Raw genomic sequence first — 16739 nt, forward strand, 5'->3', positions numbered from 1 at the left:
GTGTCAGACATGAAGTTCCCAGCTGCACCAGAGTCCAGAAGGGCTTGTGCGGAGACAATTTGTTCATTAACACTGACTTGAACGGGAACCTTGAGGCAGGTGGGTGAGTAATCAGATAGGATGGAGGAACTCACCGCCTTGGATCTGGTTGGCGTGGGACGCACTGGGCAGTTAATCTTGAAGTGACCGGCCTGACCACAATACAAACAAAGGTGCCTTTGAAGTCTCCACTCTCGTTCTTCGGGTTGAAGCGGAGAATAGCCCAGCTGCATGGGTTCAGGGTTTGAACTGGTAGAACTGGCGGCTCGCGTGGGGCGTCGTGAGCGGATGAGATTATCAATGTGAATGGAAAGTTCGATGAATGAGTTCAATGAGTTACCTTCATCCCGACAGGCGAGCTCCGCTTGCAATTCCATGGTCAGGCCTCGACGAAACAGTAATTTCAATGTGTCTTCCACCCAGTTGATTTGCGCCGCCAGAGTGCGAAACTGCAAAGCATACTCAGCCACCGTTGATTTGCCCTGAGAGAGAGAGAGCAGCTGATCGCCCGGACTTTGGCCCCCCGCGGGATGTTCAAACACCTCTCTGAATCGTCGTAGGAACTCGGCGAATGTGGGGAGCTATCATCTCTCCAGACAGCAGTGGCCCAATCCAGCGCTTTGCCGGTAAGCAGAGAGCACACGAAGGATACGCGACTGGTTTCTGTGGGATACAGCGAGGGTTGTTGATTAACGTATAGTGAACATTGGAGAAGGAAACCCTTACACTTCGTTGGTGTGCCATCGAACTTCTCTGGCAGAGCTAGGCGGGGGTTCACCACTGGAGAGGCGGGAAAGGCTGGCGTGGCAGGCGCAGCGAGCGGCGGCGTGACGACCTCGGCGGAAGTGAGTCGTAGGCCTTGTAGCGTCTTTACCAATTCCTCTGTTAGCGACGTCAGGCGGTTCAGTTGATGGTGATGCATCGCTAACTGATTGGCTTGAGCGGATAGCTCGGTGGAAATCTGTGACCAAGCTGCTGGATCGCTGGATGGCGAAGTCTTCTGTAATGATGGGTCAACAGTGTGTGGATCCATAAGCAGCTTTATCAAACACAGCAGCAGTACAGGAAAGGGCAGAGCAATACCGTAGTCAGGGACAGGCAGGGGTCGAGGCTGGCAGCAGGAATCAGAGACGGGTCACAGGCAGAGATCAAGACAGGCGGCAAACAATCACAGTCCAGGGTACAAGCAAAGTTCAGGGCAGGCGGCAGAGGTTCACAGATAACAAACAGTCCAGGTAATAACAAGATATCAGTCCACAGAAATAACGCTCAGAAATGACTACCGTAGCAAATCAAGACTTCGGAAAGATGTGGTGTGCGTGCGTGTCTTACATAGTGTGTGTGTGATGTGGTGCAGGTGGAAGTGCAATCAGTCCCAGGAATGAGGGCCTATGGGAAATAGAGTCCGAATGGCAAAGAGTCAATATTCCGGAGATGGCTCCCTCCGGCGGTCCGGAGGATGAGCCGTGGGAGCCATATTCACGACATTAGTTAACATTATTTCCATATTAGTAGTAGTAGTTAAAGTGTTAATGTAGTACTACTCATTTGTCCTGCATTACTCTGTTATCTATTAATGATGGATCATTATTATAAAGTGTTACCCAGTAATCTTGAGGCGTGGACTCATTTACAGTAATGTAATCGTCTGGTTTTAGCCACGTTTCTGTCAAACACAGCACATCTAGGTTATAATACAATACAATACAATATACTTTATACTGTCCCCTTGGGGAAATTTGTTCTGGGCTTAGTGAATGCTGCATTTCCAAATCACACAATAACACAATACATAAGTCACTCAATCACATGTATCTCACCTAAACAATCTAAACATGGGGACAAAACATGTAGACAGACATCATATTGCACAGCTAAACCGGCCACCATTATTGCACAAATAACTTATATCATATATCATAAAACTAGCAATAAATAACAATAACCAACAATAAGAATCAATAGTATAAAACAGTAATGCTATTGTGTAATCAGGTGCTAATCAGGGACAGTCATTGGCCTTTGTCCTTGCCAGTCTTTGTTGGAGTTTAGTACATAAATTATCAACATGAACCTGCCATGTGAGCATGTTATCGATGTAGATGCGAGGAACTTACAGGAACACACCTGTTTAATGTGAGTGTCATGAATAACAACAGGACTGTGAGCATCGACTGCTCTGGGGTCAAACACTATCTCTTCTGTTTTTCTAATATTAAGATCAGTTTATTGGCATCACACCACTGTTCAAAGGTCTTTATCTCAGAATGATAGCAAGATGGATCACTGTCTTTATGCAGTAGGCTCGGCCCGGATAATGGAAAACCCCTCTATTTCCACCGCCGAGTCGGGAATATTCTTGTGGAGCCAAGTTTCTGTAGACGCCATTAGACTTGATCCTGATACTCAAAGCAGCCTCTGATGTTAATCTGCAGCTCCTCCATTTTGTTCCGAAGTGACCTGGCGTTGCACAGTATCATAGAGGGTAAAGGTGTCTGGTTCTTCCTCCGTCATAGTCTCTGTCTCACCCTCCCGCACCTGCCTCTCCTCCGCTGCCTTCTGCACCTCTCCGGCTGAAGTTTGATAGCTTCAGGCAGGTCTACGGTAAACGGAAATCCTGCATAGAGCAGTGACAGGATCAAATCTCTGGTGTAGGAGATAGATTGGGAATCCGCACCTATACCAGGTGTTAGCAAGCACATGATGAGAGTTATCCATAGAAACAAAAAGAGACAGCGTTCTGCACACGTCGCCATAAAATCCCATGTTGATCTTAAGATCAAGAAGATAAAGCTAATACATAATACTAATAAACTAATATAGCTAATAAAAGAATAGTAAAAGTAAAAGAGTAGCAGCAAACACACCCCGGTCGCTTACAGAGCAGCTCCTCCACCGATCTGTGATCATAAGTGCTAATATTTACCAACCCAAGCTTCATCAGTTGTTCATCTGTATAATGAGTGTTTTTATTAGTTTAACATTAATTACATTTTTACCCTTAAATCGGTTTGAGAATTTTTTGTATTTACTAATTCGGGGAACAGACACAGTTTCTATATGATGACGATGATTTCGATTAAATCTAGCCATGTCAGAATAATGTGATATCATATCAGATATATGGTGATTATAATAACAATATAAATAACAAGGAAAGACAGTAAATAGAGATTAAACAACACTATACGGAGGCACAAACACAAAGCACAGCAGAGGCAGACAGGAACTGGAAGCAGACGAAGACCTTCCTTCCTCACATTGTTCTCACTGATAAACACTCATCTCTTGACAGGTTACCATCATATTCACACCGCACACTGCTTAACATTTATCATACTTGATAAACAGGCAACTTCCATGTGTTTATTGACACACTTCTTCACACACAGTCCCGTTCACACCTTCCATTCGTCACTCTCTCCGCTGATGATGACTGATGGAAAGTAGCGCAGGAACCCGGCCTTTCTAACAGACACTGTTTTCTTGTTTCTGCTTATTTCATTTTAATTTGAAAGACAAAATGAAAACATACACTGACCCACTTGATACACATTTACACTTTTTTGCAGTCACTAGGACACATTTCTCAACACTTAGTTCACTTTTTCAGAACTCTTCACACAGTTTTCGTAACTAACTTTCATCTTAACAGAGAAGATACAGGTTTACTCAGAGTCTCTCAGAAGTAAAGATGGGCAGAGCTGTGAAAGAATGCATAAAAAGATTGTGAAATACTTTAAAAACAATGTTCCTCAACGTCAAATTGCAAAGGCTTTGCAAATCAAATTTGAAATGAGCTCATTTTGTGCATAAAATTGTAAAATTTCTCAGATTAAACATTTGTTATGTTATCTATGCTCTATTGTGAATAAAATATTGGCTCAAGTGATTTGAATGTCTTTTAGTTTTCATATTATTTTGAAATTTAAAAAACGTCCCTACATTTCCAGAATTTGGGTTGTATTAACAAACTTGAAAAAGCTACAATAAACAGTTCAGTTTAGTGAGAACACACATTTCAGAGAAGAGTTAGTGTGTTTGCTGACGTCTGACTGTCACTGACACTTGAAAAGCAGTTTCACTTCCTTTATTTCACATAAAGTGACCAATTTCAGAGCCGCTGTTCAACACGACAGTTCAGAAGAAAAAAAAGAAAAGTCTTCAAATATTGTTTGAGGTGAGTGTTACATCTTTCTTTTGTTTTTTTTTTATCTATTTTCAAAAATAGATGAAAAAAGTCCTTAAATACAATATTTTCACTTTTGAATGCAGATCTGTGAAATGTGAGATGGGTAAAGTTGTGCTGAATAATAATGATTTATAATTAACTGACATGTTTTCACACATGTGCTGAAAACTACGGAGCCCCGCACATGACATGCAGGAAAAAAATAGTAGGTTAAATCGTGTGCACGATTTATAAATTGAGGGAACAACTATGTAAAGCATGCACATGATTTACTTTTTTTCATGTGCGGGGCTCCAAAGAAAACATCTGAAGCTTTGAGACCAGGGGCGGATCTACCGGGGTGGCAACTGCCACCCTAAGAAAAAGCTTTGCCACCCCAGAATTATCACAGAATAAAATATAAATGTAAGCAGTGTTTCAAGTACTGCAGTGGCACTTCAATGTGATGACCTAAAAAAGACAGCGTAATGCAAAATAATGGCAAGAAAACACATCTTTCAATAAACTGCATTGTAGTCAGCTTCATTAACGAATGACTCTTATGAACCCGTTCTTCGTGAGTCAAAAACACAGCGCAGCCAAGTTCACTTATGAATTGTTTTTTCCATTTGTTCGTGAAACGGAAAATTACTGCTTCTCGGCTAACTCAGAAGTTCTGTGAGAAATGTAATCCCATCCAAATATGTCTGAGATTCATTTCCGTACTTTTTTGGCGAGCTGATTCACCACCCGCCCGCTCCACTTTCATCATGGATAAAGGTATTTTTGTCATGTGACGAAACAATAACATGAAATCAATAAGATCCCGATCACAGAAACTAATAGCAGAGTTAGGTAAGAATCTAAACGTATTTTAGTTTTTCTCAATTGCTAACACATTTAGTGATTAAGTTGGCCCAGTTTCCCAAACCATCAGTTCTCAAAACAAAGACACATTTCTCAAAACATTTAAAATGACAACATTAGATAGTAAAACTCATGACACACCAGTCAAAGTCTGAGAGCTGAAAGAATTATTTACGAGTGTTTTAAACTTACACATACAGTATAATTACAGTACCAGTACTTTAGATGAGGGAAATTTCACTATTCTATGTACAGTAAACTGGAGCACATGTTGTAACACCCTCAAACTTGTGATTGTCAGCTTTCTTTGTAGCCATTTTTAATGTGTACTGTATTTTTGCAGAACTAAGAAATGACTGGGATATAGTCTTGAGTCAGAAGACAATACACTGCTATAGTACTGTATATACTGTAATGAAATTTGTCCAAATTTGCAGAGGATGCTGAATTTACTTTTTTTACTGTACTGTAATTGACAGTAAAGGCTACTGTATTGTGGTGCATTTGATTTTGTCAGAAGAGAATACGTTTTTGACTAGAACATTTTATTTTGACTTGGAAGTTTGAGGTTTGTGCAAGTTGATGTATAGTTTCGAGATTGTGTTTATAGTTGAGAGAAAATGTTGAATTGTGTTATGGATGGTGCGTTAGCATTCAAGAAAAACAATAACTAGATTGAAAAGTTTGAAAGACAAATTTATGCTGGCTTGTCATAAAGCCAACTTAAAGTCTTGTTTTAAATAGTTTGGTCAGTTAGGCCAGAATAGATCAATGTTCTGGGTGTTTGCTAAAGTTTTGTTAGAAGATTCTGGATGGTTGCTTGGCTCTTGGCATGCAGTTGCATATGTGGTTGATAGGGTGTGTATGTGTGAGTATGTGGTTGATTCTGGGTGAAAACACACAGACATTCCCATCACTGTTAAAAGATTAGTTCACTTTCAAATGAAAATGATCCCAAGCTTTACTCACCCTCAAGCCATCTCTTCTTTCTGATGAACACAGTCGGAGTTATATTAATAAATATCCTCCTGACGCATCCAAGCTTTATAATGGCAATGAACAGGGGTCTCGAGTATGAGCTGAAGAAAGTGCTTCCATCCTCCATCCATCCTCCATCCATCATAAACATATTCCGGCTCTGGGGGGTTATAAAGGCCTTCTAAAGCGAAGCAATGTGTTTGTGTAAAAAAATACCCATATTTTAATAAGTTATGAAGTAAAATATCTAGCTTCCGCCAGACCGCCTTCCGTATTCAAGTTTCCGTAAGTTGATTAGGGAAGGCGTAGCGTAAGCTTTTGAACTGCAAGAGTTTTACACTTTCTTCGTACATTGAATACGAAAGGCAGTATATGAATATAGAAGCACTTTCTTCAGCTCATACTCGTGACCCCTGTTCACTGCCATTATAAAGCTCGGATGCGTCAGGATATTCAAATATCTATCAAATATCGAATGTGTTCATCAGAAGGAAGAAAGTCATATACACCTAGGATGGCTTGAGAGTGAGTAAAGCTTGGGGTGATTTTCATTTGAAAGTGAACTAATCCTTTAATAACAGAAACTCAAAAATTGTTTGCAAAACTGGAAATTCAAAAGCTTTTGTTGCTCTTTAACTTGCACTAAAATGTGATTTATACCATCGAAGTAGCCTGTGTAATATTAATAAAACAGTCATCTCCTTTAGTGATACAAGCTCAAAATAATAATCTGTTGATGTTTTTCATATAGTGTCTTGACTTGGTGCAATGATGGATATTGAAGTCTTGTTATTTATTTTATTTTAAACTGTATAGATTTTTTTTTTGTGGTAATGCAATATTTGTGAATACAATTTTGTATGTCAGGCCTTAAATCTCCAAAAACTATGCATTGATGCTTGCTCTGGTGTCGCCACCCCTCATAGACCTCATGCCACCCCTTTGCCACCCTACAAATAATTTTCTAGATCCGCCCCTGTTGTAATTTTAAAGGAAGTCTTATTGGATTTGTATTTGGCTATATTTTTATATTTAAACTCTGTAATTCTGGTTACAAATCTAGCAAACTAAATGAATTGAATTGAATCAAATGGTGTTTTCACACATGCTTACAACCAGGGTTGTAAGCATGTGTGAAGCTGTTGTAAGCTGTGCTATTCACTATTCACTGTCATTTAGGGTTAAATCAGGGTTAGGGAAGAATGTGTGTACATGTTTGTCTATACTTGTGACTTACAGTTACATTCACATGACCAATAATGACCCTTTCACTTTTGAACACATTTGAACAAACTGAAAATGTTGAAATATACTTCAGGAGGTCTTGCAGTCATTTACAACGAGAAGTGGAAAGTGTTGTGTGTAACTGTGCTTGAATTCACTTCATTTGAGTCCATTGTTTTACAGATTAATGGCCCAGTTCCGACTGTTCTTGTTAACATTTATCGTCCACCTAAGGCCAACACTTTTTAACACTTCAATGCATCAATGTTTTGCCAATCATTCTTACATATTTGGGTCTTTAGCGATCCAGAACTATATATAACACAGATGGATCTCCACCTGCCACGATAATATAAAACTTCCCTAATATTAGAGTAACCATTACAGAAGAATAAAATAAAGCATATTTTGTTTCATTTTGGAGCTTGGAAGGGTTCATTTTGAGCAAAACTATCATTTTCAACATCCTCAACATCAATATTTTGATCGCTGACAGCTTCACCAGATCCTCCATCAAGTGACAGTGACACTCATATTTGATTTTCATTTCTTTGCAGAACAGCCATGATGATCTACACAGTAACGGCGCACACAGGAAAGCAGCTCTTGGCGGGCACCACTAGCCTCATCTACATCCAGCTGCGTGGTACTGAGGCTGAGAGTGAGGAACAGAATCTGAACCACCTTCAGGGGTTTTGGCAAGGATCGGTAAGTGCACCCAATTAAACCAACCGTAAGGAGTTTTGGTTCAAAAACCGTCAGTCAGAAAACTACAATTAATGGAAGATATTTGAAAGAGTGAGTATAAATGCTGTATGGAGTAATGATTACAAAAAAAATTGCATTTTATGTTTACCTTAAAATGATCTTCCCAATGTACAATGGCGCATTAGGGCCATTGTAGGTAAATAATAATAATAATAATAATAATATGGAGCTGGAGGAGTAAATTTCAGTGATTATAAAGTCACACATTTGCAAGAAAAAAAAAAAACTCTGGAAAATAGTGTCAAGGAACCACATGGCTCCCCCAACTCTGTATTTGTATTATTATTATTTTACCTACATTGGCCCTAATAAGCCTTTGTAAATATGTGTCACGAACTCCGTAGCTCCCTCCTCTGGCCATCGGAGGGAGCCCTCACCTGAGTACTAACATTCATACACTACATTTCCCATCAGCCTTCACCCCGGACTAATTATCTGCCAGCTGTAGCTCATTCACTGGACTATATAAGGACTCACGTTTCCCACAGTCAATTGTGAAGTCTTGTATTGCCGTGGTGTACAATTCTGAGCGTTATTATTCTGTCTGACTGATTACCCGTTGCTGATTCTGTTGTTTATCGTTTACGAACCTCTGCTGCCTGTCCCTGACCTGTGCTTTGTATCCTGATCAGTGAGTGTTATCTGCCAGCCCTGACTATTGCCTGTTATCTGTCTACGATTCTGCCTGCCCTATATCATACCTGTTTGCTCCTGATCTACCCTGCCTGTACGACTACGCTCTTGTTCAATAAAGCATGTAAATGGATCCCGCCGATGTGACGATTCATTACAATATGTCTGTGCAGGAGCGAGCATTTAAGATACACTGTAAGGCGTCACTGGGAGAGCTCGTATCTGTCGAGATCTACTCCAAGCCGTTTATGGGTCTTCTTTACAACCAGTGGTTCTGCGATAAGATCTTGATCAAGACGCCCGAAGGTGACGAGATTTTGTTTCCGTGCTACAGCTGGCTTGACAGCAACGAGAGGCTCATTTTAAGACCTGCTAAAGGTAGGCAATTCCAATTCAGGTCATGGGCAAAATTCTCATTTACCAGTGTACTTGAAACACACACACACAGGTTTGTTTTGCTATCAAATGTTTTTTTATACTGTACACACTGTACATTCTCTCCCCCTACACTACTCCTAAACCTACCCTTCACAGGAAACTGTCTGCATTTTTAATAAAACATTGTTCAGTATGTTTTTAAAGCTATTTCAAATATGAGGACTCATGAAATGTTTACGTCGTAATAACAGTGTAATACCAATGTCATTATACAAATGTGTCCTCATAAATCACAAAAACGCACGTCATCAAGTCATCATCCTATGATCAAGTAATAATGCATACAAAATTTAGCCTACATTTGTTTTGCAAACAAACAGAATCAGATTGTGAATTAATGTTGGCATTTGCATTCCAGCTTCACTCGTGTTCCAAGACATCAACCCAATAGCCCAAAGACAAAGGACGAGGCATCTAGAAGAGCAACAAAAGTTATTTAGGTTTGTGGGCAGCACACCAACACAGGTGTCTGTGTTATATTAAAATAAATTCAGTGAAATTAAATTCTTTCCGTTGAAACCCATTTGAATTTTCCACTCCCAGGTGGCGCGTGTATGCTGAGGGCACACCCCAAGTTATCGATTACGACATTGCACTTGCTCTGCCAGCTGAAGTCCGATTCTCTTTTGCAAAGGAAACCGAGTTTAACTTCAATGCTGGAAAGCAGTAAGTGACCCTCCTGTAGTGTTCATCTCCTTGTTACACACTCTAGAAGCCGTAAGGTTAATAATGTTGTTATTCACTGGCTATGAGTTACTCAATTTCTGTACTTCCACTTTAAAGGGAATGAATTTAGCTCATTTTGGTATTTTTCTGCTTTTCATCAACTTTTCATTTTCTGTCGGTCTTAGTATACGATGTAACTACAGAAGAGTCAAGTTTTAAATAGGAAAAATATTGAAACTCTGGTCATTTTTGAGCGAAATGCTAACGGTCTAATCAGATTCAATGAACTATGCTAAGCTATGCTAAAAGCGGTACCGCCAGACCGGAGATCGGCTGAATGGATTTGAAAGACGGTAAAACTCAACTGTTTAACTCTAGGGGAGTTGGAAAATGAGCCTATTTTCAAAAAAGTGGAGTGTTCCTTTAACTGTGGTGATTTAAAAACAAGATCCATTTATATTCAGTGTATTATGCATGTAAGTGGATGGCATTCGCTAAATAGCTTTGCCTTATTGAAGACCGTAATAATATCTAATAGTAACTACGAAAATGCTCACAACTAAAGCTATAAATCATAGGTTGTATAAGAAGGTTAGTTCCGCTATTAATGTTTTAACTGTGTCCCTGTGTATTCTGTGTGTGTAGGTTAGCTGCTCTGAAGCTAACTGGATTAGCTGACAGCAGAAGATCGTGGAAAAACCTGAGCCAACTGGAAGTAATTCTTTGTGAAAAAGTGAAAACCATTGGTAATCATTTTAAACCAACTGAACTGTTCAAAATGACTGTATTACAAGTACAGTCTGTACTGCAGCATATGTTCTGAAATAGCATGCTTTGCAGAATACATTCAGGAGCACTGGGATGAGGACGAGTTCTTTGGCTACCAGTTTCTGAATGGCCTAAATCCCATGATGATCCAGCGCTGCTCAAAGCTGCCCGAGAATTTCCCCGTCACAAACGACATGGTCAAAGACTCCCTAAGAGGGAGCAGCTTGGAGCAGGAGATGAAGGTACACTACTCGCTACTGGCATGATTTGGAATTACTGGGTCTGGTTTGCATTGGTTTTGTCTAATTTTCATTATTTGGTATGATCTACCCCCACACCCAGAAAGGGAACATCTTCCTGTCTGACTATAAGATGTTGGATGGGCTGGCGGGAAATGTAGTCAGTGGCAGGCAGCAGTACCTCACGGCTCCCCTGGTCCTGCTGTACAGTAACCCCCATGGCATGATGCTGCCTATCGCCATACAGGTGAAAATCTTGCATTTGAAGTCAAGTCACTTTTATTTATATAGCAATTTTTACAATGCAGATTGTGTCAAAGCAGCTTTACAGTGAAAACTGGTAAATAATATTGGCTGCACAGCAGCTCTTAAAGAAAATGGTGTCATTTCCCATTTTTCCAACTAAGCAAGTCAGAAGCAACAGTGGCAAGGAAGTGCAGAAATATATGGGTTATGAATATAAGCTCAGTTCTCTGAGGGAGAACACGAGAGGTCAAACTTGTATGAGATATCGCTCCTTGAGCATGTCCCTGTTGAAGCCAATTCTAATCCTGCTGTGAAGTAACAGCGTGCTGACGTCAGTTGGCTTTAAAGCTGGTACACACCACTGGTTCTGCCTCTGTCCTGCACTTCAACAATTGTGAGCACTGAGGCAGACGGGGGGACATCTTGTGTTCTCCCTCAGAGATCGGAGAGATCATTCGAAGCACTTTGACATCAACCTGTATGGGAGATTTATGGCACAGGTCCTGGGCAGACTGGCAGAGATGTTGGAGAGGCACAGAATGGAGATGTGCAGGTGTCATACCTCCCCATCAGATTGCCACACTCAGTCTGTTGGAGAAGGAGCAGGCAATGCATTCCCCACCCAGAGTGTGGCCAAAAGGGGAGACCCCGCCACTAGGGACTGAAAACTAGATCCAGTACAGGTAGGGTGTTGTGGCTTCATTGGTGCATCAGCAGCTTGTTTCCTGAGAGGAAAGGAGTAAGGCAGAGGAAGGCCCCTATAGACCACGCTGAGGAGGCAGAAAAGAGAAGCTTCTGCCTCTGGCTGAGGAGGAAAGAGCTGGGGTAACATCTAGCTTTAGGGCTAGCTGCAGGGGGACGACTTTAAAGCTGACTGACACAGCCATAATGGGATTAGAATTTGCTTCAGCTGGGAAATGCTCAAGAAGTGATATCCCATACAGGGTGACGTCGAAGTGCTTCGACCGAAAGAGGACCTAGGCGACAAATGTCGGGGGGCATTATTAAATTAAATTCAGATGAATAAATCTTGAAAGATGAGGTAACAATCTACTTATTAAAAAGAAACAAAAGGTGATGTGTAATGTACAACTGATCAGTAGGCAAAATAACCTAGGTTCCCTCAGAAACCGTTTGTACATTTTTCATGCATGTTCAAATTCATTCTGCACAGTTAAGGCAAAAGCCCAGCAAAGAGAATCCCATCTTCCTCCCAACGGATTCAAAGGCAGATTGGGAAACTGGCCAAGATCTTCGTCCGAAATGCAGAGTTTGGCGTTCACGAGGTCGACTTTCACCTGCTGAGAACTCACCTGCTGGCAGAGGTGTTCACCATGGCAACGTTGCGCAATCTTCCACCTCCACACCCTCTCTACAAGGTACTGAATCTGTCATGCATGAGTTGATTTGACGTGTGAACGGTGAGGGCTCTTAGCAAAACGGGTATGTTCCAGACATGCCACATCCACAGAGAGAGAATGATAGCGAGTTAATTAATATACACTATATTGCCAAAAGTATTGGGACACTCCTGTATAAAATCAAACACCTAGGCATGCAGACTGCTTCTACAAACATTTGTGAAAGAATGTTTGTTTTTTCAGGGGTTGGGCTTGAACCTTAGTTCCAGTAAAAGGAACTCTTAATGCTTCAGCATACCAAGACATTTTGGACAATTTCATGCTCCCAACTTTGTGGGAACAGTTTGGGGATGGCCCCTTCCTGTTCCAACATGACTCCGCACCAGTGCACAAAGCAAGGTCCATAAAGACATGGATGAGCGAGTTTGGTGTGGAGGAACTTGACTGGCCTGCACAGAGTCCTGACCTCAACCCGACTGTACACCTTTGGGATGAATTAGAGCGGAGACTGTGAGCCAGACCTTCTCGCCAACATCAATGCCTGACCTCACAAATGCGCTTCTAGAAGAATGGTCAAAAATTCCCATTAACACACCCCTAAACCTAGTGGAAAGCCTTCCCAGAAGAGTTGAAGCTGTTATAGCTGCAAAGGGTGGGCCAACTCCATATTAAACCCTATGGATTAAGAATGGGATGTCATTAAAATTCACGTAAAGGCAGGCGTCCCAAAACTTTTGGCAAAAGTTACCTCTATACATTTTGACGGTAGGGAGTTTTTGCAGTTGTAGTCTGTGGTTGCAGTTGTCTATTTAACCTCAGAGGTGTTGCTCCCCTTCATTATTTAGTTCACTATAGCCTGTGAACACAGCCTACTCAGAACATTGGGTACACGAGGGGTCACTAATGTCTTACTCAAACCCATTCATCTTCCTGTAACTTTTTTCAAAAAACGGAATCATTCTTCAAATTCTATAATTCATGTAAAAATAACTTGAAAGAATGTAATGAAGGGAGTCACCTACAAAAGAAGGCTTGCGGGCACAGATAGACACACACACGTGCAATAATGCACACACTCACACACAAGGAATTAAAATTAATTTTTCATTAATATATTTTCATCTTTAAAGAATATGACTTCAGTGAATGCAAATCTCTTACTTTTCCGTCTGTAGCTCCTCTTTCCCCATATCCGATACACGCTCCAGATCAACATCATGGCCCGGAATCGGCTGATATCCAAGGATGGGGTCATTACCATGGTATGCAAATAGCATTGTTAAAGAGGCACTAGAGGTCAAAACTTCAATTATAATCCAATACACTTTTGTTGAATTCAGCCTTTAACCTAACTTTATGTCATGTGTCTTTTCTCCATTAACTCTTAGTATGCAGGAGTAGGCGGAGAGTCATTGGCAACGTTGCTGAAGCGTGCTACTGCCTCCCTGACCTACAGCGCCCTCTGTTTTCCTGATAACATCTCTGAAAGAGGCCTGGAGAATGTACCCCACTACTACTACAGAGATGATGGGATGAAACTGTGGAACATCATCAACAAGTATGACTACCAGTGGAGTTAATCTAGTGTTTTTAAATAGGCTTTATGCTTTTCTACTTTCCAACTATGTGTATGTGTGTTACATAATACATCCAGTTTTTAGGGCTGAACTAATACATTCTGAACTTTCTGATTCATATTTCAACAAATACAGTGTCAGTTATACAGGTTCATGGGTTTAATAGTCCGTAAGCTCATGCTGTACTGTGTTGCAAGTCGCTTTGAATAAATTCCAGCTTAAGAAATAAATGCAAAGCAAATCTAAAAAAAAAAGGTAAACTGTGAATATGTAAACCTGGAAAACATCTGACTGTGTTGCTTACAGGTTTGTTGCGGCTTTCTTGTCACACTACTATCAAAGTGATGCACACGTGCAGAAGGACACAGAGCTGCAGCGATGGATCAGTGAGATATTCACCAATGGCTTCCTGGGAAGAGATGGCTCAGGTGTGTTATCATTTACCTTTACATTTATTCATTTGGCAGACGCTTTTATCCAAAGTGAGGAATACAACAAGTGATTAGATATAGACTCAAGAAGCGTTCACAATACAGCTTTCAGCATAAGCTAGAATAGGCAGCGATTAACGGAAATGAAATGGGCTAGACCAATGAGTATGCAAGGAACTGTTGCCATATTAGGACATTTAATTCATAAAAGGTTTCCTTTTCTTTTTTGTGATCATCTCAGTATTTGCACAGCATAGCATAGACCTATTTGCTTTGAGGCACAACCTCTTTTGTAAACCCCAGTGTAATTCTCTGTTTCATGGACTAGAACTGAACCAGCTCAATAGTCAAAAGTAGTTTGTAGTTTATGGCTCAACTCTCCATTTCAGTGTGTGTGCGCGTACGCATGTATAAACATCCTAAATTGAGTTCCTCACAGAAACAGCCTTTCATTCTTCTTAACAGGAATACCATCATCTCTTCAGACTGTGACAGAGCTTGTCAAGTTTGTCACCATGGTGATCTTCACTGCATCAGCCCAACATGCCGCTGTAAACAATGGACAGGTCAGTTAGTACAAGTCAATTCACTTCCAGTCACACAGAGCCATTAAAGCTGCAATCCCTGATCCTAATCCCATACACTTTTTCTCAAATCCAGCGTATTGCTCCACACATTCCTCTAGCTGTCTGTTCAGTGTCCGAGCTCAAAAAACCCTCTGTTATCCTGGCTCTGTGAATCAGTAACAAACATAAACAATGCCAGCCAATCAAGCTTCAGAGCATGAAGGGGAGGGGTTTCAGTTGATTGGCTATTGAGCTCAACAGATTTGTGGACTCTGCCTTTTAACTGTGTTATTAACATTACCTCAAGATACTTCAAGCCCCTAGAGCAAGTATTCCACAACAATAAGAAAAACCTGTCCATATCCACTTTTCATGGCCTAAGTGATGTTAATTATGTGTTCTTATTATTCTTTGTGAATATTTGGCTTACATGTCATAATTTTCACCACTCCTTTCCGCCCAGTTTGACTTTGGCGGCTGGATGCCTAACTTCCCCAGTGCCCTCAGAAAGCCCCCTCCCAAGGAGAAAGGCCAGACCACTGAGGACACGATCCTGGAGACCCTTCCTGATGTGAGCACGACGGTGAATGGGATGGCTGTCCTGAGACTGCTGAGCAAGGATTCTGCAGACCATGTGAGTTTGTACATCATCAGAGCACATATTAAAAGACTGCAATTCTGTGAAAACATTCGTGTACGGCATGATATTTCTCTGGATGTCAATTTCTTACTTACACTGCTTTCATTCCTCTGGTTTGCATTACCTGACTGTTACATTACAAAGGACATTTAGCAAACTGTGAGCATAGTGTTGCAGTGGACTCTTGCAGAATATTAGTGTTCTGTCATACGCAGCGTTAAACATTGATATAAATATGTTTATTATCAACATGTTATTTACGATTACAATCTTGTTACCCTGTCCGTAGTACCCTCTGGGACAGTTCCCAGAAAATCTGTATGATGAAGACGTCCCCTGCAAGCTCATCGAAGAGTTTCAAAAGGATCTGAGGGAGTTGTCGGATCTCATCGAGGAGCGGAACAAGAATTTGGAGCTTCCCTACACCTATCTGAACCCCAAAAATGTGGACAACAGTGTAGCCATTTGAAAGGAGACAGAATTCTTTCTTAATGTGTTTGTATTTCTATTTATAACTTTGTCAATAAAAATAAAGACCAAAGCAAAAATACCTTAAAGTGAGATCATGATATTTCCTCTAAGGGAAAGTAAATAATGTGAAAGACACATAGCCTACGATCATTTTCTGACAGTGTCATAAATTCAGCATGATCAACGCACAGTGTGTTGGCTGATACGACCTACATCTACTGACCAGCCAATAAAAATGCAACATGAAATCGCATAAAACTGAAAACTGCTTACCTCAATCTCTTTTCCCTTCTTCTTTTGCCGCTTCCTTTTTATTTTCAGCACACATAAAAACTATGGGGTATTTTGAGCTGAAACTTCACAGGAAGTGAACTCAGATACTGCCACTAGCTGGTTCAGAAAGGCATTTCATCTTACGCAGGTGCAGAACTGACGTGCTACTTGGCCGTCGCCTGTCTAGCTTTGGTTTGGTGTGTCAGGGCAACTTTGGACACAGACGCTGCCGACGTGAGCCAACCCCGCAGTCTGCTTTCGTCACAACTAGTTTGTCAGCGTCGGCTTGGTGTGTTCCCGCCTTTATGCATATGTTTTGCAGGGTTTATTGTGTAAAAAAATATCAGTAATGACCAGGGGGAAATTATACATATGCGTGGCTT

At 41.0% G+C, this 16739-nt stretch overlaps 1 pseudogene; it reads left to right on the forward strand.

Annotated features, from left to right (window-relative positions):
• Nucleotides 1–4152: 4152 nt before the first annotated feature.
• On the forward strand, nt 4153–16361 carry LOC127508779 (hydroperoxide isomerase ALOXE3-like; annotated as a pseudogene).
• The last annotated feature ends 378 nt before the right edge of the window (nt 16362–16739 follow it).

This window comes from Ctenopharyngodon idella, chromosome 3, assembly GCF_019924925.1.
Source record: "Ctenopharyngodon idella isolate HZGC_01 chromosome 3, HZGC01, whole genome shotgun sequence".
Taxonomy (NCBI): domain Eukaryota; kingdom Metazoa; phylum Chordata; class Actinopteri; order Cypriniformes; family Xenocyprididae; genus Ctenopharyngodon; species Ctenopharyngodon idella.